The following is a 27,828-nucleotide window of genomic DNA, read 5'->3' on the forward strand; positions in this document are numbered from 1 at the left end:
CCACGCTCTCCTGACCTCATTTATGGGAGCCTTTGAAAGCTCTTGTCTACGCAACCCCGGTTATAAATGTAGAGACTCTTCGTGCTCGTATTGTGGACGGCTGTGATACAATACGCTATTCTCCAGGGCTGCATCAGCGCATCAGGGATTCAATGCGACGGACGGTGGATGCATGTATCCCCGTTAACGGAGGACATTTTGAACATTTCCTGTAAAGAAGTGTTTGAAGTCACGCTGGTACTTTCTGTTGCTGTTTCCATTCCTTGATTAATGCGACTTGAAGAGAAATAATAAAATGAGCTCTAACATGGAAAGTAAGCGTTTCCAGACACATGTCCATATAACATATTTTCTTTCTTTGTGTGTGAGGAATGTTTCCTGAAAGTTTGGCCGTACCTTTTTGTAACACCCTGTATTTGTTGCAACACAAATAACCTGCTCATATGAAGACAATGTCTTCCCTCCAGGGGGAAATGAAGTGAAATGGCGCCAAATCGGAAGGCTGGAGGAGGAAGGGTTCGGTAATTTTGTGTAATTACTTCCACGGCCAGTTTGTATTTAATGATATCGTAATGACAAATGTATGATGAGGCCTAATGCAAAAACCTTATATGGACGTCAACTTTTGTAACTTATAGCTACTAAACCTTCCTTGAAACAGTATATCATTACTGATTCGTAACTTATCTCTGGAACGATTAGTGTATCGGCAGTTTCTCGTGTCCGCGCTTTGCCGCGGTGCGATTGGTAGTGATCACCTGCTTAGGCGCGAGAGGAAGGATTCGAAAGGGAAGATTTTGTGCCGCAGCGAGACGCGGTGGTAATTACGCTTGTTACAGAGAGAGGGCAGTGACCCTGTCAGTCGTCGTGGCGGTAGTGGTCGAGCCGTGGTCGGTGGTGGGCCGTGCGATCCCGTCGTTTGTTTTGGCCGAGTACGGAAGCAACGCTCGTGAGTGGTGACTTGGAGTGAGACTTCACATAAATAGTGGAACTGCATCCTAGCTACGTCTGGAGAATAGTGTAGCGTACAGAGATCTGAATTCAACCGTCTGCAGCCTTCAGCTGTGTTGGTTCTGGTGGGTAAGGATCGTTCTTCTACGATTAACTGCTGGTTTGTGCTGTGGTCGCAGGTTCGAATCCTACCTCGGGCATGGATGTGTGTGATGTCCTTAAGTTAGTTATGTTTAAGTAGTTCTAATTTATAAGGGACTTATGACCTCAGATGTTAGATCCCATAGTGCTCAGAGCCATTTTGCTCCTCGCCCTGTAGGTGCCATTGTGCGTACAAGTACTAAGTGTGTCTATTGCGTATTTTACTTTGTTTAACGAACTAAAACTGTGCAAATTGTTCAAAATATATACATCTTGGGTCAGAGAAGTATTGGAAGTGCAATATTTGCTTATGTAAATCCAATGCCTGGCAAGTTCTATAAGAGCGAGTGTGGCTAAGTCTGTTAAGTTATTCGAAGTATGTTTTACTGAATAGCAGCGTATGAGTCTGCCAGATAACTGGTAAATGTTGCTCTTGCTGTACTGGTTACCTCTGTTCAACTGTGTGCGCAAACAGCTCGAATCATTCAGTGGCATTTTCGTTGTAATTCTGAAGGTGTAATTTTATCTTAACTCTGTAACGAACTGTGGTTTCACTGCTTTGCGCCCTGCTAGAGTATTTCAATGAACCTCCCACTTAAATCACTTGACGATTAAAGTTGCAACGAAAATGTCTTTCGTGCTTTAAAGTATTGCAATTTGCTTTCAGAACTTCGGTCCTATTGGCTGTTTGCAAGCCTGTACTTTGATACCTGATGTTACGTCTTGCACTCCAGATGCTGGCTGAGTTCACAATTGGAGTAAAATGTGTCATTTTATGATAGTTTGTTTGGTGTATTATAGAAGGAACTTGTTTACTAAGCCGACTGGGCTTCTCCCCAAGCATTGCTGCGTGACCAGTACAGCTAAGTGCGTCTATGATCGCTGAAGGCTGCTAAGTTTGAGCGGTTTGAGCACTGCAGTAATTTACCCATATATTCTATCTGTAAGAAATTTTTTTCTGACTTTAAATAGTAGCTTGTAAATCATGTTTTTGGTGTTTTATCTATTAAAAAAATTTCTGTCCCTTTCGGAGCCACCAGTCTCGTGAGTCCTGTGTCAAATTATTTTGTCTAAAAAATTTGCATTCAAAAAGTACAATACCTTTAAAGTCTTGTGGTAAAACTTATTTTTCTTAAAAAAAAAAGAAAACTATATTTCGCAACTTCATTTTTGTCACAAGTTAAAGCACCAGTTTCAACTTAAAAAAATCCTTTTGGTGAAGGTAATCACCGCCAGTTGACGTAAACTATATATTCTTAAACGTTACGCTCATTGCTTCACAAATGTTTCCTGAATTTTTGACTTTACTTATTAATTGAACAATTAATAAGTTGTGATTCATTGTGTCTCTGTGCTACTGCCAGTGTTGCTTGATTTTATGCCTGGTACATCAAATTTGTTGTTTTATAATCGTCTGTGGACTAAGTCTTTTCACTCCTCACAGACCTGAGACCTGCTATCAACGTAACAATTACATTACGATGTTAAATAAATTGTGAGTTCAGTCAGGATAATTGTCTGCGACACACAAGACGCATAGGACGTTTCCTTTTACCCCTAAATGAACAGGTTTCGCTCATTTCTATAATGTATAACCTCCGCCATTACATTGCTGTTTCCATCCACCTTTCGTTTAAAACCAAAGAACTACACCCAAACGCCAACTACATTACGTTCGAACTTTCTTTTCATGAAGTCAAAAAAAATGAGTTACCCATCTCGTATTCAGCTTTTGGTAAGCATTAGTTTTCAGAAGATGATTTGCTACAGGAAATTCCTTCTTCACGTATCAGTTCTGCTTGGACAATCCAGCGTCATGATGGGAAGATGGCTGTATTAGTTACGTTTGTTTACTGTGTAGCCACAGATTACAAATTTTTGTCTTAATAAATTCATGTTCAATGAAATACATGCACTTAAGTGGAACGTTTAGAATCATACAGATCAAATGCAAGGATGAAATACAGAAATATTCCAGTAATTTTTAGTTTTTATAAATTAGTAATTTTACGCCACATCTAAGTATCATTATGGTTCTTCACTTCAGAATGAAATCGTAGACGAAGCACTTTCACTAAAACTTCGTCGCAGAAGATTAGTATTTAACAGGTCTTATTGTCCCCTGCTAATTTCTGGGGGAAATTCAGAATGGAGGTAATTGTACACTCGCCGGCAAGTGCTGTACGTACGAAATAAAAGGAAGCATATTTTCGTTTTCCTCAGAATATTTTCTGTATGATTCTTTCAGTTAAAGATGCCCGTATATGTAATCTCGGAATGTTTTGTTGAATCTATAAATTTTACGTTTGTGCCATTCTAAACGTAATACAAATTCAATAAAATTGTTAAAATACTTATGAGGAGGACTGCGCACTTATGTTTTTTATAGGTTCATTGTTGTTTTTCGCGTCATAAATCGTGATCGTCAGTTGATTTCACTAGACAATATTTTCACCTGCAACCTAAAAGAGTAACTCTGAATGTTTCTGCATCATGTACATAGATCCAGATCAACATTAGAGAACGCCAGATACAGCTTCACTTCGTTAGATGAGTTCTTATCAGGCACGACGTACTGTGAAATATCTGACAGAATCTACAATTGCAAGTTGCCTAAGTGAGACGAGATTCCACAGCCATGCCGTTTGATTAGAAGCTGCTTGAAGGGAAAGGAGACAAACTTCTGCATTACTGGATGTATGGAACCAACTTGTGAATCCCTGTCGTACCTCGTGAGAATAGAGAACCAATTGTCTTTCACAATTAACACATTTTTTGCATTCATGATGGGTGACAGTTACCTGTTTTGTTTCAGGTATGTTATAATATTTGAAAGCTTTACGTGTTCCTAAATCATACAACAAAGCGATATTAATGAGCATATAATTCTGCGGATATTTCAATTTTCTGTTGAGTTTTTATGGGATCTGTGAAACTTTGCAGTCCGTAGGCGCAGACTAAGGTCGAGAGAGAATTTGCATATAACTGCTGCAAGTAAATAATTTCGTTGTCACATTTCGAAATAAATCAGACTTGTATACAGTTTTGAGAAGAAGTTTTTTCTTTATTAAGGAACCTAAATGGCTTGCCTATACTAAGGGGTCTACTTTATTTACTTTTAAGTATCTCATGCTCGCATTTGTCGTCAGTTCAGTTTTTGCATACGTTGTGAGATTGCTATGTCTCCTGCATAAGAAACTCCAAGCTTGGGAATTCCACTTACGGTAGAATCACCTAAGACAAAAACTTTACAATATGAAAACTGTGTGAAAGTATCAACAGGACGCAAATGGAAAATAATAACAAATGATTGGAGTTGTCATAATGTGTCAATAACGGCGATGGACTACTTTTAGAAATGAAATACATTTTACGCTTCGTGGAGAGAACTGATGGCAGAAATAAGGTCTTACGTCGTCTAAGCCAGATAATTCGCTAGCCAGGTTAGTAAATGGTGTGACTGCTGCCGGACATCGTTTTGTTAAAAGAATGACATTCGCATATTTTGATATTTTTGAGCCGTGCACGGCTCGTGTTCATCCCCCTAATTGTTTGTCATCTTCTATAACGGTAGTGCCGCCTCGTTTTCTTATTCCATTTACTGGCATCACTAGCTTCCTGCCTTACTTGCCCATTAGTGGCAGCAGCGCGTATCGATAAGCGCACTGTCGTACCATCTCTGGAGTGACCGGTAGTATTTCCGGGTCGTCGTGTGTCGGGTAGTCAATGAGTGGGAGACGCACCAGCAGTACATTTGCGACTGAGTAGCAGTCGCGGAGGGACCAGCAGTCTAGTCGGACGGTTGGCGTGGATCAGCAATCAAGGCACCGTCGAGTAGAGTGGGGCTGGAGCCAGTGGCGGCGTGTACGCGCGGTTGGAGTGTGAGGTGCTGCTTGCGACTACTACGAAGCTCGTCACCCACCGATTTAGGACATGAAAGTTGAGTCCTCGCTTAACTTGTTATCGAGCCATAACTGTTTACATTTCTTCGTTTGATCCTGGTTGTCGCTTTTGGGACATTCGTAAGAGCAACAACGTGTGTGTTTTTAAGTCGGCTAAGATTCCAGCCGTCTTCTTGTGAAATTTAACTTAACTTATTCCCGGTTGTGGAAGTCTTCGGCCTTGTGGCCATTGACTTTCCGGTTACCTGCTCAGGTCGTTGACGTAATTTTATGCAGTGTATTTTCCTCGTTGTGTTGTTGCTGTCCAGCGCGGCGTGTAGTTCGGCAGCTGAGGTGGTGGTGTTCGTCGTGGGCGCCAATATTCAGTGTGTAGTGTATTGAAATCTTGTGGTCGATTTGCTGGTTTCGCGGAGTGGAACTGATTTGGTTGGTTGGTCGTTGGCAGTCTGTTGGTTTGGTTGGCTACAGATTAGGAAGTCGTTGGACAGGCTGCCTGTCTCACCTAAATGGGCATTAGTGTTACAATCCCAGGCCGACCCTTGGAAGCTTCCGAGCGCCGTTCCTTATATGTTATGTAGTTATTTCCCTGTTTCGATTTTAGTTATTTGGTTGATGTGTGGCTTTCAGCTGAGTATCAATATCCCTTAAATTAATACTCTTCTCTTGTCCTTAAGGCATAAGTTTGTTATATTTTTATATTTGGCCTTCAGCCGAATTTTACTGGAGAACTTTTAAGATAAGTATTTACTATTAAAAACAGACTTGATCAAGATTTATTTATCAAGGTGACCGGTTTCGACCACTACTGTGGTCATCTTCAGACCTACAAGTTGTATACAAAGCTTTAATTAGAGGGCTACCTACATTAAAGAAAGTAGATTAAGTTACAAAGCTATAAAACGATGAATTACCATTGAGTAGGAATCTCTTTCTGTTGCAGAATCACTACTGCACGTCTTACTATATATATTGGGGGCTCCGCCCACTTCTGATGGCATGATGTCGTTACTAACCAATGAGTTATAAGTCGAATTACAATCTAAAATTTCTTAGTTAAAAGAACATTGTCAAGAATCAAAAATAAATACACACTAAACTTAGCTTATTAAACAGCTACTGCCAATTAAGAAGCGTTAAAAATATTTAAAATTGTAGGATAAATGAACTTCGGTTTGGCTGTACATGGGTTGCCCTCTAAAGGCCTGTTAGTGAACCAGTTGGAACCACTGGTTGCCATGGTGAAGTTGGACGCCGTTCCAAAGTTGAGGCAGCAAGCTTCTTTCCACTGAAGTTGTTGTAAAGTCGATAGACGAACTAGTGGTTGCCATGATGAGGACAAACGGCAGTGCAAAGATGTGGCGTCAGGCTTCTTTCCAACGAAGTTGTTGCGAAAGTGGAATGGCGAAGACTGTCACGTCAGACGATGTATTATTGAGCAGCAACATGTCTTTATTGAAATGATTTTCAATGAGAAGGCTGCAATAATCTTTAGCTGACATGTATACTACATGCTGCACAAATACTATACGAAGTAATTGTCCATATATATGAAATATTGTCTATGAAGTTGGTATGTAAATTACATGTGACAATTTTTAAAAGGCATTGCTATTCCTGAAGTTATATGACTGTCTTACAAACAAATAAAAATAATGAAGATGGAGAGAATTTAAAATTATAATATTACGAGCCATAGTGTCAAAAATAAAAGGATGTGAATTAGATATATGCCGTCTAAGAGTATATAAGCAAAATTTCTAAAACAGATAGTCAGTCATAAAGTAATGGTTGGTGATATAAAAATTACAATGTAAAGATAAATTACTTCCTAAAAGTCTTAATAATTAAAAAAAAAAAAACAAATTACAGAAAAGTAAACATTCTAAAGCAGATCAACGAAAAGCTCAAAGAAATGTTTGTCTTTGAACTGAAGTTGTTCGTTTAAAACAGATAATGGATTACTTTTGTGATGTGAAAAGATTTCAATTTCTTCTAAAGTATTTAGCAGTGGTCCTTTTGGAACAGTATGTAATATTTTCAAACTGTTAGAAATGCAACCCTCAGAATGATTGTATCCATCAAGATGTTGACTAAATATTGATTTGGTACGTGCAGTACCAGTAGTATGTTCTTTGAAACGTGTTAGAAAGTTACGGCCAGTTTGGCCAATATAGTGTTTCTCACAGTCATTACATATTATTTTGTAAACGCCTGACTTTTGATATATATTTGAGTCACCAATTGTGTGTTTCAGTTTCTGCTGTAGGGGGTTATTAGTTTTAAATGCTATTGTCACGCCTGTGTTCTTAAATAATTAACAGATAGCAGTTGTTAACAATTATAAATCCCAAAAGATTGATCTGTTGTATCAAAAATTACAAGAAACAAATTAAGCTGTAATAAATTCCAAGAAGAGAATTACAAACATGACATACATGGGACTTATTTCAGATAAAATAAAGTAAATTATTTGGCAAATTGCCTGTTGACTATATTGTACCACATTATTCGGGCATCCTTAGGGACGAAGGGCTGGGGCATGGTATTCCACACTATGGGCTACTGAATGGAGGATTATTTGTTCTCTATCACATTATGAGGAACAGTGGTTTGTTACAATTCTTCGTTCTGGGAGGAAACGTATCTGGAAGGCTGGCATGTGTGTAACTGTAGTCGACAATAACGGCAGAAATGTGAGGCACGATGTGGCCGTCAGAACCATTGGTGAGGTGGACGCGGGCAGGAGGAACTGAAGCAAGCTGCATGTCAGATGTGCCGCGTCCGGTCCCGTGTCTTATCATGGTGCTCATATATAGAGCTTCAGCTCTCATAGCCGTTGATACCTGGGAGACTGGCCTGGTCGAACTTCCTCCAGGAGAGCGAAATCAGTATGAAAGCGAGAACATCTGCATAAGGCGGATTTTCTCCGTGGATCGGATGTTTCTGGTGTTGATGGTTGCTATCCGATAGAACTGGTGGCGGACTGCTGGAGGCTACTTTCACGCTGGCGTCAGCGAAACGGCGTGGGTGTGGAATGTCATCTCGTTTGCGCTCAAAGAGTTTTGGGGAGAGTATGGATAATGGAGCGGCGCCGACGACGCCGAGTCCCATGATCGGTCCTGCTCCTCGACCTCGTCGTCGTGCCATTCCGTGGAGATGGGCACTGGTGTATCGTTCATTTTGTTTTCAGAAGACGGAGTAGCGGTTCGCCGGTTCGTGGTGTAGTTTCTGCTTAGCTATGTCGGTTTAAATCTTCAGAGCCCTCATATTCGCTGGAAGGGTGGGGGCTGGGGGCAGGCACACAGGTGGATGTCACCGCATTCTCAACGTCTCGTTCGGCTGTGGCGAATTCTGGGACGTCCTCGACGTGCCACGTCTCCTCTTGGTTGGAAACTGTGGCGAGGCCTTCCCTTGTGACGTTTCGTAGAACGTTGTTTCCTTACGCGAACTTCCGTGTCCGACGACGGGAGGGAGCTGTGTCGCTCTATAAAATAAATAAAATGAATAAAAAATGTTATTTTAAATATGTTAATTATTCTATCTGTATGATGGTGATTGTGATTGCAATTGTAATTAATATTTTGCTTATCTGGAACGTGGACGTTTAATTATTCGTTATCTGACGCTTGACAATGGCTTTTTCGTAAAGGCAATGTTACTCGTAGTTGACCGTGAAATAAAACTGAAATAATCGGACTTCGTAATTAAATCGTTTCCAAAGACTGCTGCGGTAGGTGCGGACTCATAATCTAAATCTCAATACTACAATAATTTGCCAGCCATGCCAATACGTCGTACAGAGGTGATTGTCTACTAAACATAAAAAAGTTACACAGTTAGTTAAATCAGATATATTCAATGAATAAGCCTACAGTTCATAATCCTACTTACTTTTATAAATATAAATTCTTTACAGAATCGAGTGCCTAGTGTGGTTGCAACTCGCAGTATTCTTCTATAACATGAAATATGGCGGTGTGCCAGACAATAAAATAAAATACGTGCTTCTCGCACCACTTCAACCAGAGCTCTCCCCTTTCTTAATCAAACATAAGAGTAACGTAATTGTGCTTTTGTTTTATCGGCGACACAGCGCTGCAGTTGTGTGCCATAGGCTTTATTTATTTGTCACTGATTATTTATTTAATTAATATTTCGCGTTTCCGCGGAAACTCACGCTCGGCATGCAAATGTGCCTTTATATTGCCCCCTGAATTGCGAGGCGAAAGGACACACCTGCAGGCGAGCAATTCACCTAAAGGCACAAGAAAATCTAAGTTATCTACAACTATTTACATGACTTACATTACACAATATACACATTATATACAAAATTTGAATGACGTGGGTGCGCCGTAAAAGTTCTAATGTTGGCAGATAGAGTGCGCGCATGCGCAGAAGCGTCTGTGTAACTGTGGCACTGCCGTTATATCGTACAGTTAGATCACGCGGCACAGTATTGCAGATCATATTGTTCGTGTGCGCGCGTTTTTCAGTCGTTGCACAAAGAAAATATTCAACCAAGATTACATATGAAGACTACATTCTATGACAGGTAACTTAGTTTTAAATTTACAATATTTGTTATAACACAATACAACTTAGATTGTTGAATGTTCTTAGTTACATAGTATTGTTTTGAAATACTTCAAAGAAAAATGTCCGTATTTTTCAGGTGCGTTGACCTATACACATCGTGTCGTTATTACAGTTCATATTCATCCGCTGCACAATAATTTTTTACAGGTTAGTATCGTCGTGGTAAAGTTTTTTGATCACAGTAACATCGTTGTATAACAACGTGATTAATACATAAGCGTGTCCATTTCTCATTTCCATTATAGTCGTAGTGATGCAGTTCGTTGTGACTAAAAGCATTGCTTATTACAGATCAGACGTGACCCGTCGAGTAATTGGTCCACGTGCAGTTCGTTTTTTACATTCCGTGGAAGCTTGGTTGCAGAACCTCGGACGGCACATAGCTGGCGTCGATCCTTGGACAGTCCAGGTAAGAGTGTCCGTCACATTTCGAGAACATTTCATTCCCTGAAGTTCCAACCAAAATTCTTCCACCCGTCGTGTTGTTTTCTGGACAGGCACTTTGTGTCCATTTAATCCAGTTAACATCTTGAAGTTGGGTACTGTAGTAATGTCACTAGACGATGCACGAATTATGCACTTCACATTTTCAGTTTTTTGCTGAATATAGCTCACCTAAATGTTCGTAGTTATTAATCAAGGAAATCGTTCATCGCGTTTACATTGATACGCTGCATAATGAATGGCATTAACAGTTTCTTTCACATAGGTTTCCGCGTAGTTGCAGAGTTAGTAATGTTCGTTAATGTCCGTGAACAGTGGTTCACTATGCAATGTCTTTTTGGCACTCGTTTTGTTCAAATTTTTACATAGTAACAGTTACACTATACATCAGTTAAAAAAATAAGTAATTATGCATACACACATCACATATTTTTTTAGCATAAACATAATGTAGTTGCACATAAACATGTTTACATCATCATTACATCGCTATAGGTTATTACATTGTGTCACATTTGATCACATGAATTGCAGATATTTACATCCTCTTTAGCGGTTTCGCTGGGATATTATCGATGTTTTTTGTGATGTCATCTGAAATTAAGATAGGTTAGACACAACATTCATTACATCAGTAGGCAAGACCAGGCGTTTTCACTACTCAATAAATATTCAAAATAGTAAGAGAGAGAAAATGTTCGATTCCTCGCGTTTTGAGCGTGTGTGTAGAGTGTCTGTGTGGCCTTGACTACTGATAGATGCTTTTCGTGTTGAGAGATGTGCGTCTAATCTATTTCTCAAAGTAAAAGATCGCTTCACAGATGACTTCTGTCAGTTCGTCAGGTGTCACACCAAGTCAGTGGTACCTTCAGTAACAAATGTTCCGTGAAAATTAATATGTCATCCACTGCTACGTAATCATAAATTTTACTTTAATATTCCGTCTTTCAGGTGGAGGCGCGCGCTGAAAGAAGAGTTCTTCTGTCTTCAACTGCGTCACTGGAACCGCTGAAATGAAAATTTCTATACTACTTATTATCTGTGTTGTAACAACAGAGTTTTTCGAGTTGCTTAGCAATATTTTGATGGGTATGACCTTGACATTATTCAGCATGAAATGCTCTAAGATCTCGGTGTGCGTATAGCCCAATAATTTTGTTAGTTCTAGGATGTTGTAACAGATACGCACCAGGATGCGGTATGTTAACAATTATATAAGGTCCTTCATATAGCAGACGCCACTTAGCGTTGCGTCGTTTGAGTGCTACAGATTTATGATGAGTACGAAGTAGTACAAGCATTCCTACCTCGAATTTTTGTTTTCTTTTTATTATGTTTCTGTGATGTTTGTTTCGTATTTGTGCGTGATGTGTCAATGTAGTCAATACTTCTTTTATTTTCTGTTCAGGTGTGATTTCCTTGTCCGACATCTTAGGTAATGGTTCTATCCACTGATCGTTCTGTTTGCAATAGAACATGATCTCGTTAGGTGTGTAATTCGTATCGTAAATATTTAAGTTATTGTGTACGTCTTCGAAAAGACTTAGGTAGAACACCCAATTAGTATGTTTTGATGAAATATAGGTCCTCATGAAACGATTTAATTCTCGGAAAAGTCTCTCAGTCGCGTTACATTGTGGACTAAACCTCGAAATAAATATACTTTTAATGTTATTGTCCTTCAAGAAATTTCTCCATTTGTACCCAGAGTAGTATGCTGCATTATCTGATAGAATTGCTTTAGGTTTTCCCACGTGCGTCAGGTAATCACTTGAGAATCTTCGTATTATAGCATTTGCAGTGGCGGATTTTAAAGCATAAAGTTTTACATGTTTAGAAAATATATCGTAAAAAGCTAAGATATATTTGACGCCTCCAGAGCTTGCTGGATGCGGTCCACTGATGTCAGTACACAGAATTTCCAGGGGTTTACTGGGTAAAATAGAATGTAAATCTGTTTTTGTGGATAAATTCTGAGGTTTTGATTTTTGACATATGACACATGTTTTTAGTTCCCTGTAAATTTTTCTTCTCATATTGCTAAAATAACAGTTTGTACTGAGCTTTGCCAAACACTTTTTCGTCCCATAATGACCCCAAACTAAGTGTGTGTGCCAAATTAGATTACATTCAGACTCTTTGGGAATGCATACACACCAGTTAGTAGCATTTGGATGTCGGCGGTAAAATAACACATCATTGTGTAACTTGTAATACTTAGTCAAAGGACGATTGTGTTTTTCTACCAGTAATGTTATTATCTTATACCAGTGAGGATCAGATTTTTGTAATTCAGCCATGTTTCTGCACATATCAATATAATATTGGTGATACTGCTTGTCTTGCATTAAGAGAATCCTGTAGTCATTTATATTTTCTAAGTCACTGTTGGTATCATTCATACCTTGTGGAAGTCTAGACAAAGTGTCTGCAATGGTGTTGTCCTTACCTCTTATGTACTTAATTTCAAAAGAGTAGTTCTGAAGTGTAACTGCCCATCGTGATAGTCTAGGATGTACAAGTTTACAAGTTAACAAAAATGTCAGGGCCTGGTGATCGGTGTAAATTACCGTATGTTTTCCAAATAAATAATAATTGAATTTCTTGAATGCCCATACTATGGAAAGTGTTTCTAACTCAGTAGTGGAGTATGTACGCTCACATTCAGTTAGAGTGCGACTCGCAAACCCAATAATTCTTATCTGTTCCTCCTCTTTATTCTTTACAACTTGAAATAAGCAACAGCCCAAGCCGGTACGTGAAGCGTCACAAGTCATACAAAAATCTAAATTGAAATCTGGATGGCTCAATATGTTAGCATTCACTAAAGCATGTTTAATTGTATTAAAGTCATTCTGGCACTGTTCCGACCAGATCCAAACTTGATTCTTTCTGAGTAGATTTAGCAGATGTTTACTGTTCAAAAGTGGTTGTGGCAAAAAACGTCTGAAAAATGAACATAGCCCAAGGAATGATTTTAACTGCTTTTTAGTTCGAGGGCTAGGAAAGTTTCTGATAGCATCTAATTTACTGGGATCCGGACGTATGCCCTGTGAATTAATGATATGTCCTAAATACTTTATCTCACTGCAACCAAATTTTGATTTTCTTAGGTAGGCTGTGACTCCAGCTTGTGCAAATTTTTCTAAAATTCTTTGAAGAGTGTCAACGTGTTCATTCCAAGATTGTGTAGCTATCAGTATATCATCTACATAGTGTGTGACTGTCTCAACTAAATCGTCGCCAAGCACGGTATCCAGGGCTGTAATGAATACCCACGAGCTGACATTCAGTCCGAAGGGTAGAACACAAAACTGATAGGTTCGCCCCCCGAACATAAATGCAGTATATTTCCGAGAATCAGGAGTGATACCCACCTCCCAAACCGAATTAGCGAGATCTATTGTGGAAAAATATTTTGCATCTAGAAATTTCTGTAATTGCTCTTCTAAATTTTCAGGTTTTGTGTGAACCGGTAAAATTATTTCATTAATAGCTCGTGCGTCTAACACTAACCTAATGCTTCCATTTGATTTTTTGACAACAAGTAGAGGACTACAATAAGGTGAGGTGGATGGTTCAATGACCTTCCAGTCTAACATTTGTTTTAATTCTTGCCACACAGCAGGTCGTTGAGATGACGGTACGTTATATGTCTTATGGTAGAAGATCTTGTGAGGCTTAACTTCAATCTTGTATACATACGTGTTGATAACACCTAATCGTTTGGTAAAAACTTGTAAATATTTGGATAACACTTCCTGTAGTTATATACGTTCATGTACACTGAGAGCTGTAGCTTCACTTATCTTATGATCAAGCAATGTTTTCAAGTCCATTATCTCTGTGTCAGATGAGTGTGTTTGCATGTCTTGAATGTCATTGTCAAGTACTAACTGAACCTTGTACCCTGTACAGTGTTTGTCATGCTTTAGAGTTCTCCTGTCCAAATCAATAATAATTACACTGCCTTTATCATTTAAAATACATTTACCTTTGGAGAAGTCTATAATGCAGTCCTTCTCGCTCATAATATCTATTCCTAATATGCAATTTGTCACAAGGTTTTGTACAACCAGGAATGGCCATTGTACGGTTCCATTACCTATTTTAACGTTTACAAAAACTTGCTTCGTAACCCTACATGACTTATTACCTAGTGCAGTAGTTATTTTACAGATTTTGGCAGGAAACTCAGGCACAGGTTCCAATTCACACATCTTTTTATAGAAATTAAAAGACAAAACGCTCACAGCTGCACCTGTATCTAGGATAATAGTAGTTGGAATCCCACCTACTACACCAGTAGTAGATGCTAAAACAATTTCATTTGTGTTTAAACGACATTGTGTACTGTCTTGTAAAAGTTCATCTGATATATTGTTATTGTGGTTGTATCTTATAAATAAAACAGGTAGTTTTTGTTTAGAATTACTCGGCATATCATTATTCTGTTGTTCAAGTGTGGTGTCAAATAACTGATTAACATTGAAGTCGCCCCCCAAGAATTCTTCAGCCACGACCTGGGGCAAAGTAGTGACTGTTTCTAGTTTGTTGGATTATCATTTGTACTAGGTACTGACACAGATTGAGGTTGTGCATCAGGTGTCATTTCTATTATATTCACATTCGGATATTGCCTATTATGATCTCCAAACTTTTGCGGTTGTTGTTGCTGTTGCGCATTATAACTTACCTGTCGGTCGCAAGGTATGCACCAATTTTGACCTGGTGGCTGCTGTGGTAAAGCAGAGTTTGAATGAAAGTACTGATCGTTACGAGTCCAACCTTGATGCTGTCTTGGCTCGTAGTTATTATTATTTCTATTTCTGTTTGTGTTTTTGTTATTACCTTTGTATCCGTTGTTACCGTTGTAGTTATTACCGCGGTGCCTTTTGTATGGATTGCCGCATGAAATGTTATTACTGTTGTAACTATTGTTTGTATTGGAATACGCGTGTTGATTTTGATTTCCGTACTGAGACGGCATGTGAGTTTGCTGTTTTTGTTGTATCGCGTATCCAACTGTGGGCGCGCCAGAATTGTGTTGGCAAGCCTGCATGTTTTGCATACCACTAGTGTAAACATTGTGGCTGCTGTTTTGCCGCGCGAAGCGCTGATCTTCAAGTAACATGTCAACCGAATCTAAAGCTGTTAAAAAATAATCCGAATCGTCATCCGGGATATGTAGAAGTTTTTCCTTAATGTTGAAAGGCAATTTGGCCTTCAACGCTCGGAGTATATCACGCGTTGCGATTGGTTCGTCTAAAAAGTGTCCCATGTTCAAGTATTTTTCAAAATATCTGCGTAAGTTACCATTTTTACTGTTAAAAGTTTCAGGTTCTAAAATTTGTCTTCTGAGTCGCTCCTGGACGGATTGCGACCAGAATTTGTTCAGAAAAGCACGCTCAAACTCACTGTACGTGGTACATACGTCAGCTTGACTGTATGCCCAGACAGCTGCATCGCCTTGGATGTAACCGACAATATATGAAATCTTTTTCCGGTCACTCCAAGTGCGCGGAAATGCGTTACTAAAAGATTTAAGAAAAATCACCGGATGAATGGTTCGTTTTTCTGGGATAAAAATCTGAAATTGCCTGTGTTTCATTAAGCTTTCATCTTCCTTCGCATTGTGATATGGATTTATTCCACTGTAATTACTGGTATGTTCAGCTGGCGAGTAATTACGATAATGTTGCTGTGGTTTACCATGATAATAGCTTGTGTTTGTGTTTCCACATCGTGGTATGTGTTGTAGTCGTGGTGTGTTTTGTTCTTGTGTATTTGTCGTGTGCGGAATGTGTGTATCATACTCGAATGTATATTGGTTTCTGAACTGTACATTTTGACTGATATTTTCGTTACATTCAGACTGTAGTTGATCGGTGAATTGTCTCATGGGTGCAGTGACGGATTGTACTGCGTCACTGATCAGCTGTTTGTTATTAGTAATGTATTGCGCTACGGAGTCGTGCACAATTGTTGGTAAATTTTCACGTAAGCATCTATCAAAATGTTTGTCTTTGTTCTCAACCCAATCATGAAATTCTTTATTAATATTTTGAAAATGAGCTGTGGCATCTGATTGTAAGATGTCAGTCAGGTGTTGTTCAACATTGTCAAATTTATTCTGTACGTCAGTAATTCGTTTTTCAAGGTTGTCATGTACTGAAGGATATGTTTGAATTTGTTCAGTAAGAACTTCACACGTGACATTAAGGTTTTTTACTTGTGTCTGTAAAAGTGCTATGTCAGTTGTAGTCTTTTCTTGTCTCGTATTGAGCTGGGAAAATTTAGTACTGAGTTCGGTCATCTGTTTGGTCAGTGTGGCGTCTATAAGTTCCACACGTTTACACAAAGTGTCATTACCTATCTTGATTGCTATGAGATCAGATTTGATTTCGTCATTTTGTGTTTTTAACTGTTCATTTCGTGTCTCTAATTGTGCCTTTAAGGTTGCCATGTTTTCGGCGTTCTGTTTCCTTATGGTTGCCATATTTTCTGCGTTTTGTTTCACTAGCATTTGTAACATGTCGGCAATGTTTACCGTTTGCAAGGTCTCTGCCCCCGCCGCGTCATTAGACGTGACGTTATGCATTAACATGGGCTCTGATTGAGATTTTGAAATTTTTGTAGTGGACGGCCTATTGTGAAAATTTTCGTCAACACTTGCGTCAATGTTTGATGAATCGTCACTACCGGTTGCTGTCGTAAAGTCATTTTCTAACACTTGTCTCACGTCCGAGTCGGATTGCGCCTGAATAGTACGTCCTTGCTGTTCCATTTTTGCGTATTGTTTTCTAGTTATTACCATGCCACACGTGATATATGTTTCAAGAAAATTTTTGACACTGATTTTAAAATAAAATGTAGTTGAGCATGAATCGCTCGTAGCAACAATGGCTGTCTGTTAATTTAAAAATATAAACTGAATTTGAGATTATTGGTAATGGCTGCTGGCCATGTTACATGATATCGTACAGAAGTCGGCCATATTGTACACTCGTGTATTGGTATTGTTGCATACGTTATTGTTTAGGGAAAAGTACTGAGAATGAAATTTATCACTGAAACTGTTATGCAGAAAAGAAACACTACAGAATTTACTGAAAAGCTAATACACTGAATTATACGTCTGGTCAAGCCTGCTAATGCAAAGATGCTGCGTCTTACCTTATTTTGCTGGAAGTTTCATTGCGTCTTCCCGCAAAATTTCAGAATTGGAAAATATCTTCAGATTTTGTTATCTCTCATACATTGACGTCCAGGTCCAGAAAGTTGATTTTTTACATGAAACAAAGAGAACAATGTAACAAATGACAAAATAACAAGTCCGACACGCAGTCGCCAATATAAAATAAATAAAATTAATAAAAAATGTTATTTTAAATATGTTAATTATTCTATCTGTATGATGGTGATTGTGATTGCAATTGTAATTAATATTTTGCTTATCTGGAACGTGGACGTTTAATTATTCGTTATCTGACGCTTGACAATGGCTTTTTCGTAAAGGCAATGTTACTCGCAGTTGACCGTGAAATAAAACTGAAATAATCGGACTTCGTAATTAAATCGTTTCCAAAGACTGCTGCGGTAGGTGCGGACTCATAATCTAAATCTCAATACTACAATAATTTGCCAGCCATGCCAATACGTCGTACAGAGGTGATTGTCTACTAAACATAAAAAAGTTACACAGTTAGTTAAATCAGATATATTCAATGAATAAGCCTACAGTTCATAATCCTACTTACTTTTATAAATATAAATTCTTTACAGAATCGAGTGCCTAGTGTGGTTGCAACTCGCAGTATTCTTCTATAACATGAAATATGGCGGTGTGCCAGACAATAAAATAAAATACGTGCTTCTCGCACCACTTCAACCAGAGCTCTCTTTTCTTAATCAAACATAAGAGTAACGTAATTGTGCTTTTGTTTTATCAGCGACACAGCGCTGCAGTTGTGTGCCATAGGCTTTATTTATTTGTCACTGATTATTTATTTAATTAATATTTCGCGTTTCCGCGGAAACTCACGCTCGGCATGCAAATGTGCCTTTATAGCTCTGCCAACAAAGCCGCCATAGGAACGATGAGCGAATGAACCTCCCTCTTGTTGTCGAGGGTTGAGTCAGCGGCCTGCAGCGTCGGTGCCTTCGGAGTGAGGTCAGTGGCCGACGAAGACGGCGGGCGACTGAGGAACTCTCCGTTGGGGGTTTGGTGGGGCGGCGTTGCGAGACGGTAGGAGAAGAGAGAGCTGCAGCGTACGTCACCTGTAGCACCGTACATGAATACGCGTGTGGTCTGTCGGCTGCTGAAAGTTGCGGAATATGCCTTTGTAGGCATTGAGATCTAAGGTGGCATTTGTTGCCGCACCCGGATCAGGTCCGAGGTTGGCCATCATACATAATTATCGCACGGGATCCACCAATCTGTACGTAGGATGGGACGTTGCTTCGGAGATCAGTAGTGACCTGTCGGATGCCGTTTGGTACAGGATCGTGTCGACTTCTCCGCAGTATGGCCGTGGACTGTGTCGCATGGTCTGAGTTCTGCAAGGACATAGAATGGCAAGTGGAAAATGCGTATTCGACGCTTATCGCATCGACATTGCCGTCAGCAAGACAGAAGCGGAGCCCCTGTTTGGTTTCCCGTAGGATACGTTCGCACGCTGCGTTGTAATGATTTTAATATAGACCGCGCTGCTCAGGATCCACAGACGTATTCCGATAATGTCGGCCAGTGGAGTCTTCACTTCCTCCCGGAAAAAACGCTCCTTCTCGAGTGATTTGGGTCGGAGATAGTTGTTGCACAATTTACAGTAAAGGTTCACCATGTATCGTAAACGGTAAGTCGGCACGTAAGCAACGGGAGCAGAACGTAAAGATGGCGAGCTCGCGCTCCGCACACGGAGACACTGGCGTGTCCCTTGTGTTGCCCTGCCAAAGGCAGCCTGACCGAGTAAACTGCATCCAAGCACGTCTCACACAGATCTCACGAGCAGAGATGCCAGCTTTTAATCCCCGTGGAACTTCAAAATCGCAGCACACTCGTCTGCAGATTGAAAATTCATATTGGAAGCAATTCCGCAGGCGGTGCCTGCGCTATGTTATCGCAGTACCCTTTCTCAAGGAGTCCTAGTCCCATAATACATGAAGGAGACGTTCTGTGGAGTTTCTAAAGTAGGATTGTACTGGGGGGTAAATCTGTGAGGGCGTATCGTGTGATGCCTTTGGTTAGTTGCTTCTACCTGATGTCAGGAAACACGTTTTAAGTACGATGTAACCCAACAACAAGAATATTCCTTTCCGATGTACATATAGCACAAACATATAATTCTTCTAGGTTCGTTTGAAGAACGTTAGGACCTGGCCTTTCCACGTACTTTGCTGACAAACATTTTACTGCCCATAGAAGCAGACCCTTGTTTCCTGGAATGTTGAAGAGTGCAAGTTAACTACTGAGATGTGTCTGCACAACGTTAGGTGTGCCTTGAGCCCGACATTTAGAACGGCTGCTTAATGCATGCGTTAAAAACGAAATTTGTTAACTGTCTGCCTGCTAATACTGCTAGTAAATACATACTATTGTTTAGGCATTGAAGAAAACAGTGTGTTTTTAGTCGTCGGGACGGATTAACGAGAATCCAAGTATGCTAGAGGATGATACAGCAATATACAGGGTGATCCATTGATAGTGACCGCGCCAAATATCTCACGAAATAAGCATCAAACGAAAAAACTACAAAGTACGAAACTCGTCTAGCTTGAAGGGGGAAACCAGATGGCGCTATGGTTGGCCCGCTAGATGTCGCTGGCACAGGTCAAACGGATATCAACTGCATTTTTTAAACAATAAGAAACCCTTTTTTATTACGTATTCGGGTAGTACGTAAAGAAATATGAATGTTTTAGTTGGACCACTTTTTTCGTTTTGTGATAGATAGCGCTGTAATAGTCACAAACGTATTAGTACGTGGTATCACGTAACATTCCGTCAGTGCGGAAGATATTTGCTTCGTGATACATTACCCGTCTTAAAATGGACCGTTTACCAATTGCGGAAAAGGTCGATATCGTGTTGATGTATGGCTATTGTGATCAAAATGCCCAACGGGCGTGTGCTACGTATGCTGATCGGTATCCTGGACGACATCATCCAAGTGTCCTGACCATTCGCCGGATAGTTACGTTATTTAAGGAAACAGGAAGTGTTCAGCCACATGTGAAACGTCAACCACGACCTGCAACAAATGATGATGCCCAAGTACGTGTTTTACCTGCTGTCGCGGCTAATCCGCACATCGGTTGCTGACAAATTGCGCGAGAATCGGGAATCTCAAAAACGTCCGTGTTGAGAATACTACATCAACATCGATTGCACCCGTACCATATTTCTATGCACCAGGAATTGCATGGCGACGACTTTGAATGTCGTGTACAGTTCTGCCACTGGGCGCAAGAGAAATTGTGGGACGATGACAGATTTTTTGCAAGCGTTCTGTTTAGCGGCGAAGCGTCATTCACCAACAGCGGTAACGTAAACCGGCATAATAGGCACTATTGGGCAACTGAAAATCCACGATGGCTGCGACAAGTGGAACATCAGCGACCTTGGTGGGTTAATGTATGGTGCGGCATTATGGGAGGAAGGATAATTGGCCCCCAATTTATCAGTGGCAATCTAAATGGTGCAATGTATGCTGATTTCCTACGTAATGTTCAACCGATTTTACTACAAGATGTTTCACTGCATGAAAGAATGACGATGTACTTCCAACATGATGGATGTCCGGCACATTGCTCGCGTGTTGTTGAAGCGGTATTGAATACCATATTCCATGACCGGTGGATTGGGCGTCGACGCACCAAACCATGGCCCGCACGTTCACCGGATCTGACGTCCCAGGATTTCTTTCTGTGGGGAAAGTTGAAGGATATTTGCTATCGTAATCCACCGACAACGCCTGACAACATGCGTCAGCGCATTGTCAATGTATGTGCGAACATTACGGAAGGGGAACTACTCGCTGTTGAGAGCAATTTTGTTACATGTATTGCCAAATGCATTGATATTGACGGACCTCATTTTGAGCGTTTATTGCATTAATGTGGTATTTACAGGTAATCACGCTGTAACAGCATACGTTCTCAGAAATTATAACTTCACAAAGGTACATGTATCACATTGGAACAACAAAAATAAAATGTTGAAACGTACCTACGTTCTGTATTTTAATTTAAAGAACCTACCTGTTACCAACTGTTCGTCTAAAATGGGAGCAATATGTTTGTGACTATTACTGCGCCATCCATCACAAAGCGAAAAAAGGGGTCCAAGTAAAACATTCATATCTCTTTACGTACTACACGAATACGTAATAAAAAATAGGGGTTCCTATTTAAATAAACGCAGTTGATATCCGTTTGACCTATGGCAGCGCCATTTAGCGGGCCGACCAAGCGCCATCCGATTTCCCCCTTCAAGCTAGACAAGTTTCGTTCATTGCAGTTTTTTCGTTTGACGCTTATTTCGTGAGATATTTGGCCTGGTCACGTACAATGGACCACCCTGTATTATTTCTCTTAAATGAATTACAGTTTATCACAGATCATGATGTCTTTGTTTCAGTCCTTTCATATAATTCAATACGGTCTTTTCTGAAAATATTTGATTCAAACTTGTACCTCTCATTTAATCTTCAGACTTTCAGAAGCCCATATGTAGAGCAAATCACAGTGGTTAGTGCGGTAAGCAGTAAGTTATCTGATGCTGCAACTCCCCTGTCGTTTATAATTTTATTTTTACTGCGTCTCGTTTTCGTAGCAACATAACTGGCTGGTGTGAGAATCATACACTCGAAAAAATTTCTATTACCCGTCTACTTGGAAATGAGCTGAAAGAATTACGGAAAAGAGAGCTATGCCCGTATTATACTGATGCTACGAATTTACACACCACGCGTATGATATGCTGTTTAGCACGTCCAGTAACAGCGTAGTTACAAAATGCTGCTATAGCTGTCACTGGGGCATTTCGCTGCTGTAAATCGGAACGCTACATTAGAGGCAAATGGCGAAATGCGGTGGTATTGATATTTAACGAGATACGGTCTACAATGCGGCGTTACGCCCCAACACCTGCTTTACTGCTACTCGTGGCGCAGCCTGCTTTACTGTTTACATTTGCACGCTCTGAAAACTGGTGGACCGTGGTGCTATAATCTCTGAGTAGAACATTTGCTTTTAGCAGCAACGGCACAAAGTGCTACTCTTACTGGAGGCAGTATAAATCAAAAGACATTTGCGTTAAATCGTATTCGCTGTTTATTCCCCGCGTGACGTGTGAGCTCAGTAGGCATAACATTTGTAATCGCAGCAATCTGGCCCCATTATGTTTCCACTCTTGTCATGGATTTTAGTCACATTTTTGTGGACTACAGATTCTCACCTCAGCACTCAGTCGCATACAAGAATCAACGAAAATCAGCACCAATCAAAAATCAAATAATCTGCGTAAGAGGCATCAACATCGATCTCTTGGTGATGAGACCTCTACGACACCGTGTGCAGCGTAGGACCCCTGCTAGTTCTACAATTTCGGCCGACCTTCAACTTCCTGTTACCAGTATATTCGAACTGTATTTCTTAAGACTCTGTCCCATCACTCCTGTGGTCTTCCCCTTGGTCTTTTTTTATTAACTTGGTCTCCAATCTAGTACTCGTTATGACCATCTCCCATCTTTTCTTCGAGTGACATGACCAGCCCCTGATATCAGAAGACATTATCACTTTCCCTCACGTCACTGATGTTTGTTGTCTTTCTGATACCAACTTTTACTCTTTGTTTTTCGTTGTGGTGCGCAACATTAATCTTTCGCCTTTCGACGGCATGTGCTCTACCAACTGAGCTACCCAAGCACGACTCACACCACGTTATCACAGATTTAATTCCACCAGTACCTCATCTCCTACCTTCCAAACTTCACAGACGCTCTCCTGCGAACCAACCAAAACTAGCACTCCTGGAACAAAGGATATTGCGGAGACATGGCTTGGCCACAGCCTGGTGGTTGTTTCTAGAATGAAATTTTCACTCTACAGCGGAGTGTGCGCTGATATGAAACTTCCAGGCAGATTCAAACTGTGTGCCGGATCGAAACTCGAACTCACGACCTTGGCCTTTCGCGGGCAAGTGCTCTACCAACTGAGCTACCCAAGCACGACTCACGCCCCGTCCTCACAGCTTTAATTCCGCCAGTACCTCATACCAGGTTCGCAGGAGAGCTTCCGTGAACTTTGGAAGATAGGAGACGAGGTAGGCGGAATTAAAGCTGTGAGGACGGGTCTTGAGTCCTGTTTGGGTAGCTCAGTTGGTAGAGCACTTCACCGCGAAAGGCAAAGGTCCCAAGTTCGAGTCTCGGTCTGGCACACAGTTTTAATCTGCCAGGAACTTTCATATCGGCGCACACTCCGCTGTACAGTGAAAATTTCATTCTATTAATATTTCCATTCCTCTTTGGGCTACAATTAGTTTTCTAACCATGATTTCACTTAATGTGCATGTCTCAGAACCAAATTTTATTGCTGGTGGTAGACCGTGAACGGAAACTGTTTTTCCAGCTGAGCCGACACTTTGGACTTCAGTTTTCAAGAATATCTCCCATAAGCTTGCCAGCCTAGTTTGATATGTCGGAATACTACAAGGTTTAGGGGTCTTTTCATATTTATCACTTGTTCCTCATAGCCATATTCTGTGACCCCTTGTAATTAGGAGTTTCCTACAGATATACATAATATGATCAAAAGTACCCTTACACCTGGCTGAAAATGACTTACAAGTTCGTGGTGCCTCCATCGGTAATGGCCGGCCGGTGTGGCCATGCGCTTCTAGGCACTTCAGTCTGGAACCGCGTGACCGTTACGGTCGCGGGTTTTAATCCTGCCTCGGGCATGGATGTGTGTGTTGTCCTTAGGTTAGTTAGGTTTAAGTAGTTCTAAGTTCTAGGGGACTGATGACCACAGATGTTAAGTCCCATGGTGGTCAGAGCCATTTGAACCATCGGTAATGCTGGAATTGAATATGATGTTGGCCCACCCTTAGCCTTGATGACAGCTTCCACTCTCACAGCCATACTTGCAATCAGGTGCTGAAAGGTTATTTGGGGAATGGCAGTCCATTCGTCACGGAGTGCTGCACTGAGGAGATGTACCGATGACGGTCGGTGAGGTCTGGCACAAAGTCGGCGTTCTAAGACATACCAAAGTTGTTCAGTAGGATTCAGGTCAGGACTCTGTGCAGGCCAGTCCATTACAGGGATGTTATTGTCGTGCAACCACTCAGCCACAGGAAGTGTATTATCAACAGGTGCTCGATCGTGTTGAAATATGCAATCGCCATCCCCAAATTGCTCTTCAACAGTGGGAAGCAAGAAGTTGCTTAAAACATCAATGCAGGCCTGTGCTGTGATATGCCATGCGAAACAACAAGGGTGCAAGTCCCCTCCATGAAATCACGTTCATACCATAACACCACCACCTCCGAATTTTGCTATTGGCACTATACACACTGGCAGGTGACGTTCACCGGGCATTCTCCATACCCACACCCTGTCATCGGATTGTCGCGTTGTGTACCGGGATTCGCCACTCCACACAACGTTTTTCCATAGTTCAATCGTCGAATATTTGCACTCCTTACACTAAGCGAGGCTTGATGAGGGGCTTACGTCACCGCTTGGCCAAGAAATTCAAGTTCTCTTACCTCCCGCCTAACTATCATAGTACTTTCAGTGGATCCTAATGCGGTTTGGAGTTCCGGTGTGATGGTCTGGATACATGTTTTCCTAATACACATTATGACCCTCTTCAGCAGTCGGCGGTCTCTCGGCGGTCTCTGTCAGTCGACAGACGAGGTCAGCATGTACGCTTTTGTGCTGTACGGGTCCCTTCACGTTTCTACCCCACTATCACGTTGGAAACAGTGGACCTAGAGATGTATAAGAGTGTGGAAATCTCGCGCACAGACGTATGACGCAAGAGACACCCAATCACCTGACCACGCTCGAAGCCCGTGAGTTCCGCGGAGCCCCCAATTCTGTTCTCTCACGATGTCTAATGACTACTGAGGTCGCTGATATGGACTACCTGGCGGAAGGTGGCAGGTAGGTGGCAGAGCCACAATGAACCTCTTATGAAAAACTTATGTTTTGGGGTATGTCCAGATACTTTTGATCACATAGTGTATTTCCCTAGGGTTTCCATTCATTCATCATGCCTTTGGTTTTGTCACAGGTCATTTTAGTCCAACCTCAGGGGACACTGATGCAAGTTCAATAACCAACATATGGAGTTCTTGTATACTATTTGCAAATAGTACAAAATCATCAGCGAGCCTCAGGTTATTTAACCTCTTTCCGAGAATTTTATTTCCATTTGTTTTCCAATATAATTTAGGCATTGCTTTTTCTAGGACTGAATAAAATAGTTTTGGAGGCATATAATCACCTCGTATTTCACCCTTTTCGATGGGCAGTCCGTTGGTTTCTTCAACTACATTCACAAACTATGTGGAGGTTTTGTTTACGTTGTGAAAGTCTTTAATATAGGCATGCTCTATTCTTTTCTCCGTTAGAGCCTCAAACACAGCTGAATCGAATGCCTTCTCAAAATGAAGGCAAGGCTAAGAGGTAGATGTTACTCATTTAATTGTATTGACTGTTTCACGTAGAGTGCGTATAAGATCAGTAACACTAAACCCAGCACGGGATGCAGCTTACTCAATGTGTTGGGTCAGATAAAGTTTAGTTCTCTATATAACACACGTGTGTGTGTGTGTGTGTGTGTGTGTGTGTGTGTGTGTGTGTGAGAGAGAGAGAGAGAGAGAGAGAGAGAGAGAGAGAGAAAGATCCTGATTACTCTTTTGTTTCAAGGGTTCAAGGGTTCTACTGATGTATGATATTTTACAACATAGAGAAGAGAATACCTACTTACTATCGCTCAATTTTGCAGTAATGTTCCTTCAACTTAGAAGTTTATAATTGAATTTGTTGGTGAGGTCTATCTGTAGCTTGTTCCTTCTTCATTCTAGATTATGTTGCTGTGAAATTAATGCATGTTCGTATCTTGGATAAGTGTTTAAGAATTTCATTGACATTTAACTAGAACAATTTCTGTGCTATTGGTTACTCGTGTGGGTATGCCATGCATATTTTACAAACTGTTACCCTCAACCTTTTGAATGAATTCACTTGTGAGGTCCATGTGGGCTGTTGCGATGGAGAAAGTTTGGATTGCCAGTTCCGTGGCTATGATTAGCAGTGGGGAGGGACTGACGGTCTTGGCTGTGTACACAAAGTTATCAGGAGTCCTCCATTGTTGGTTTAGAGTGCGGCTCTTTTAAGTGGTACTACGTGCATTTCACACATCTTGCGGATGCTAAGTTCTTCAATTGAATGATTTTAGTAGTTTTAGTTAATTCATCTTTTTCTGGAAGAATATGCGTAACTCTGAAAACTTCTGTGGCCTGATGAAGTAGGGGATACTTTTGAGTGTGGACTGCTGAGTCCCAGGATGTCCTCCCCTCGTGATAATGGCTATTTACAGCTTATGGTTAATAGAAATGCTTTGGTGATTAATTATCCTTATAATTTGTGTAACGATGGGAAGTTTCGATTTTGGAAACCTGGTACAGTGCGTTCTTGGTTTTTAGCTTCCTGTGGGTCTTTAGGAACAATATGTGATACTATTATCACGTATTACTTGTTTTGTTATGCTATGCTGAGATTATAGTAGCACAGTGGAACATTATTTCGTTATCGTAAGTTGGATGAGTCCTAATTATCGCTTTTGTGTGAGGCCCAGTAAGCTGTTCGTGGGGAAGTTTGTTAATTGTTTTTTGTCCCCATTATTTTGGGAGAGTCAAGAGAGACAGCCTCGACAAGCTGATGTACTGCAGTGCGGTCGACCAGACGTCACAAACACTCTGCTTGACACAAAAACCTGATAGAGTGGTTGGTGCCTTTTCCTGGCTTCTGGGCCTCTGCATGTGAAGAAGAGCCCTGCTTACGTGCTTTAGCAGCTGATGGTAGCACCCTGTTGATTCAATGCTTGGTAGTGCAGAATGATTCAAATGCCTCTAAGCACTATGGGACTGAACATCTGAGGTCATTAGTTCCCTAGACTCACAACAACTTAAACCTAACTAACCTAAGGACACCACACACATCCATGACCGAGGCAGGATTCGAACCCGCGACCGTAGCAGCAGCAGCATGGTTCCGCACTGAAGCGCCTAGAACCGCTCGACGACAGTAACCGGCGCTTGGTAGTACACTGCGTCCTCTTTGAGTGGTGTGTTCGGTGGACTGGTTAGTAAACAATAGTACACACGAAAGCCCATTGTTATCATGTGACAAGTTTTGGTTGTTGATTGATGGTATGACTGGAGTGCGGGAGCTTTCTGAATGAGTGAGTCTTTTTAATTTTTAAATTTCATGTGGTTAGGGTGATTAACTGCCTTTTGTTTGGGATAAGGTGATCTGACGGTGATCAGCGTCTTTCGAACACGACTTTCGAGGCCTTAACTCGTGTTCCCTGAGAAGAATAGGTGTGTTCCCTGAGATAAGAAACACCTGATGAAGACCTCGTGTTACAGTGTCGCAATAACGTGTAGGGACGAAGGGGACCACCGGCTGAGTACCCGATCTCAAATCGACGACAGTGAATCGATGCGGAAGTCTAACTGATTAATGTTGTTATGAAGACTCTGCGCTCGCCGGTAGCT

The sequence above is a fragment of the Schistocerca piceifrons genome, chromosome 6, assembly GCF_021461385.2.
Source record: "Schistocerca piceifrons isolate TAMUIC-IGC-003096 chromosome 6, iqSchPice1.1, whole genome shotgun sequence".
Lineage (NCBI taxonomy): Eukaryota > Metazoa > Arthropoda > Insecta > Orthoptera > Acrididae > Schistocerca > Schistocerca piceifrons.